Consider the following 5,000-nt stretch of genomic DNA (forward strand, 5'->3'; position numbering starts at 1 on the left):
CACCATTCGAAGGTGGGTGGCCCGCCCCGCCTAGAACAGTCATGTTTGACTGGGCTTACACACATTCGCTCACTTACGCTGTCCCCCCTCAGCTCACCCTAGCCCCGGGCCTTTTGCTCTTCTAACGTAAGCTCCAAGGCTTCACACCAAGTCTTCACTGACATAATATGCATGCTTAAGTAGGGTCAGGCAGAACCGTTGTTGCCTGATGGGAACTTCCCCCATATTGCTATCAATGTCTTCATGTCGCACGACCTCTTAACATTACACCACTGAATCCCCAATCCTTTGCTTGCTGTGCAGTGACAGTACCAATATCCACTAATCGTTGTTTCCAGATACGGTTGCCGGTTGACATCTCTTCTAATTCGTCGATACGAGAAGCAAATTGTTGTGTGAAGGAATCAATATCTCGACATAAGCCAAGAGGCAGATCTTGTGCCACTCCACCTGGTCGTATGAAACTGGCATGCATCCTGGCTCCCGAGACTCTTTCATAGAATTCCAACAATTTCTCCCGCTCCTCAAAAGCCCACAGGAACGGAGTTGATGCTCCCACATCCATAGCATGAGTAGTTAAAGCAAGTGAATGATTTGAAATTCGAGTTATTTCACGGAATAACACTCGTATATATTGAGCTCGTAATGGTACCTCACAATTCAAAAGTCTCTCTACGGCTGAAGAATGAGCGTGTTCTTGGGCCATCGTAGAAACATAGATAGGGTCGACGACGGAACGAACAACGAAACTTTACGACAGCTTTTTCGTACACGTTCACTTGCATCACATACACAAGTGCTCTCTGAACCGTGCAATAAGGTCACCCATAACACGGCTCTCCCACTTGAGTTACCTTAGCCCCAGGCCATGCTATTCAATGATATTGGAAAAATAGCAGCGTAACGTAACAACTAGTATTGAAAGCTGGTCGCCTTTTGAAGCGTTCGCCGGTAAGGTAACCAAAGCGTATCGTTCCCGCAACCACTTTGGTACTTTGCTTATTTTTTTAGGTTATGCAATAGAAGGGGGGCTTAGCTCTGGATCCCCCCTGCTTGCAGAAATGAATGGATCAGAAGGGGGCTGGGTTCTATTTCCGGGCCGGGCGGGAGGTGAAGGCCATAAGAGAAGATTGCCCCCCCCGGTAAGGAAGAGAGGAAAAAGGTGCTGTCATCTATCTCGACCAGTTTCCCGAGGCGTTGGAAATCCAGACCGGCTCAGAGAATCACTGGCGCTATTTAGCCCTTCGTTTCGCCAACAAAGAAGTCATCCTTGATGATTTCCCATTCCTTCCCTGCCGAGCCGCCTCTCTTCGCCATTCGAAGTACTACCTCTGCCTTCCCTTTCTATAACATACCCAGGCGCCCTCCTTTCCAATTACTAAGAGAAAATCAATACCAATCAAATCAAAGCCCTATCTAAGTAAAGCTTCGTCTATTATTTTTCCGGCCCCAGGGGAGTTTACTCGACCCATTCCCCAGTCTCCCGCACTGCTCAAGTAAGTGTGCGACTCCGTATGAGGACCTCCTTCCCTTCTGCCCACTCTCCGTTCACACGGTTCTCAAAGCAGAGGAGGAAGGGTGGGCAGCAGGTACCACGAGCCCTCTGTCCCACACATCTATCCAGAAGCAAGTGTAGTTCACCGGTTCCACCGAATGCTCCTATCTCTCGGCAAAGATCGTGTGAGTGTGCAGTTATGCTTCGGATGCTTCGCCATAGAATAGATCGACCCAGTTCCCGTTCTTTTCCGGTGCACTCGCTTTATATCTCCGACACACAAGGAAGGACGCGGTGGGAAGGAAGCAGCCCTAGCCTCTGTCCGGCCGATCATTCCGCTGGCATCTTGCATTCACGCCCCCGTTTGACTGCCGCTCGGGGATGTAGTTGTAGATACGTTAGTCTTAGTGGGTCGTTGGCTCCACCTGTTATCTCCTTCTACGACATGCTGTTGTCGTCGCCATATTCCATATGTCACTTAGTCATCTCTGCCTCGCTGCGGGTCAGCACCTCCGAAAGAAACGGAGGACTTCATTCAGTGACTCCGCGATCGCCCTCTAAACGATCAGAATAAGGTAAAGCTTGAAGATAAGTTTTGTACTCTATTAATTTCTCAGTCCCTCTAGTCGGGTGGGCGCCGGCCGGTCTTTCGACCAGATCCCCCTAAAAACCGTACGTGCGGGTCTCCCCGCATGCGGCTCACGCCATTCGAGGTGGCCCAGTCCAGCATTCATTCGCAAATCCCTGTAGTGAAATTGAGACTGCTCGACCTCGGAAGCTAATTCGCGTGTGTAGGCAGCGCTGTCTGTCGTACCGTTGACTCTATCTATTCATTGAATTTACTTTATTACATTTTTTATTTTTTATATAGGCTCGCTCCCTCTTTTTCCAAGAATTCATGCACTTCCCTTTACTTCATAGGGCCTTCTCTAATAGGGAAAAGCCTTCCATTTCCGTCAAATGACCCGGCCTCCCCTGGCTCTTCCACCGTCCGGGCTCCCTTTCCTCCCTATGCTATGCTCCCCCGGCGCAGGCCTACCACGCTTCGCGCCTGCGGCGTTTTCGCCAGACGGTCTTTGCCAGTAGTGCCATCCTCCCCGCTGGCTGTATGGGCGGGTTGTCCCTCGCTGCTGCGTTCTGTTAGGCTATGGATTACAGGAACAAATGTAGTTGAATGAGACAGCAGGCGGGTTACACGTTCCACTGTGCCGAGATGTGAGGTGCAGGTGGTGATGATCACCCCGGGGTATGCGCTAGCGCCCTTGACAGGCACTCCAGGACCCGCCAACGCTCATGAAAACCCGGGTCGGTCGGTCCTCCATTCATCCGACCGGAGGTGTGGATAACGAGGCCACCTTCACAACCTTCTCCCTTCTGTCCCTATGTTGTAGTAAGGTAGGGCGGTTCGCTTGAGTTGCTCAACCGCCCGGTGCTCATGACGCGCTACGGAACCTCCACCGTGCCGGGGGACCAAGCAGGGCATAGCTAGCGGCATAGGAGCCGACTCGGCGTCAGCGGCTTCGTGCCGCACTGGAGTAATCCAATATGTGGTTCCGCACGTTCCACCACTTCTCCGTTCATTTCCAATACTGATCGTGAAACACCATGAGCAGCAGGATGTTGAGGTCCGAAATTCGAAGTGAAATTTTTGATTTGCCTGTTCCTAGTCGTCATGGGAAAGAAAGGCAGAAATAAGAAAGAGATTATTCCCTGAGAGCTTGTCCAGTACTACCAGTACCTGAAATGCATCTCCTTCGCCCGCGCGCGATAGCTCTACCTGGCGTGCCGCCTTGCATGCAAGCGAAGCGCTATTGGCGGCAATAAATAGCTCACTGAGCGATGATTGATGCCGCCCCTACCTCTGAAAGCTGAAGGAAGGCAGTGCCCTCGATTGTTCCAGAGAAAAGGATCATGATGGCGCCCCGGAACCGTGACATCCAGCAGCAGCATCTCCTTGCGTGCGAGAGACTTCTATGCCAGCCGTTATTCCCGGCACACTTGCTATATCCACTAAGGCTTCATCCCACTTCATTCTACCAACTATACCTGATATAAAGCCGTTCTATAACAATTCAAGACAACAAGAAAGCAAGAAAACGATAGCGATCGGTTTGGGAGCGTCACGGGCGGGAGGAGGGCGAGAGCTGAGCCCGCACGCTCTATGCTTTTCCCCAGCTTTCCCTCCAGTAAAAGATTAGCTCGTACCCCCTGTGTCTAGGGATTCCTAGGGCATGAGTTAAGCATATAGTTGATTTCTCTTTCTTTCGATTGAGCGCCGGTACTTTTTGAGTCTCTCTCTGTAGGCGTGCAAAACAACAAAGCCACTGCTCTTCGGGGCGGTGAGGTGGACAATCCCTTACTCCAGCTTCAGAGGAGCATCTTTGCATGAATCAATACTAACTCCCCCTTAAATAATGTAAAGGCAGCTGATCCTCGATTTCGGAGATTAGAGCAGAAGAACTCCGTAACGACGGAGAAAGGTTTCGCCGAAGCAAGTGCCTTAGTTCTTCTTCATATTTTTGGTATTTTTATAATTCTAATATAATAAAAATAAGCAAGCACACTTGCCCATTTTTATTTACGATTTTTCTTTTTAATTTTCACTCGATTCATAAACTTCTCTCAACCCAATTCGATTCTTTTTTCGACCCAACCCCGGAGAGGAGGGGCTATATGGGACATCTATCTACGGGGGCCTGCACTTTATTATAGGGAAAGGGGGGAAGGACGAACTTAATTCGGTAGCAGCGGGGTATCGAGTCATTGGTAACACCGCCTCATTTCGGAACCGGATCGAAACCCGACTCACTTAAATGTCCTAGCGAGGGGTATCGATAAGGGTTGGATGCGAACCCCTCCTATGAGAAAGAAAGGAGCCTAGTTTTTTTCTGTCTATTTATGATCGAATTCCCTTCCTGTCATCGTATCTTGTGTCAGAATCGCTTTCAGGCTTCTTATCGCTTGGGAATAAATGCTTCCCTAGCTGCTTGCCGGAGAAAAACGAAGCCTTAAAAATTTGAAATTCATCCCTCCAAGCGGATAAAGGCTTAAACCTATTCATCTATCCTATCCCTCGCTTTACTCTTCTCGGAAAAGGTTATCGTTCCCATGAATCTTGATCTGCCTCCTGGCATTGATAGCAATTGATCGAATTCCTACTCAACAAGCAAGGGATTGAGCTTTAGAAAGCATTAATTGTCTAAAATAGTAAAGGCGTTAGACTAATTAATGGCAGCCCTTTGATTGCTGCATCCGTTTTCTTGCTCTGTAAAAATTTCTAAAAAGATGCTGGCAGCTGCTATGTTCCTTCGAAAAGTGCAGCTGGTGGCTCTTGGATTAATTGAAACAAATCCAAAAATATGGCTGTCCCAACTCTCACATTGGAACCTAGACCATCACTATAGAATACACGTCCCTAGACTACAACTTGGAATGGATGGCTACATAAGTCTATGCTCCAGCATCAGTTTCTCACAAGCAAGACCTATAGAATGAGCTCAGATTC

The 5,000-nt window shown here is 49.0% G+C and overlaps 1 pseudogene; it reads left to right on the top strand.

The window, feature by feature from the left end:
• Positions 1-1,061: 1,061 nt before the first annotated feature.
• Positions 1,062-4,973, top strand: LOC148582855 (uncharacterized; annotated as a pseudogene).
• The last annotated feature ends 27 nt before the right edge of the window (positions 4,974-5,000 follow it).

The sequence above is a fragment of the Corylus avellana genome, unplaced genomic scaffold (assembly GCF_965113065.1).
Source record: "Corylus avellana unplaced genomic scaffold, dhCorAvel1.hap1.2 HAP1_SCAFFOLD_17, whole genome shotgun sequence".
Taxonomy (NCBI): domain Eukaryota; kingdom Viridiplantae; phylum Streptophyta; class Magnoliopsida; order Fagales; family Betulaceae; genus Corylus; species Corylus avellana.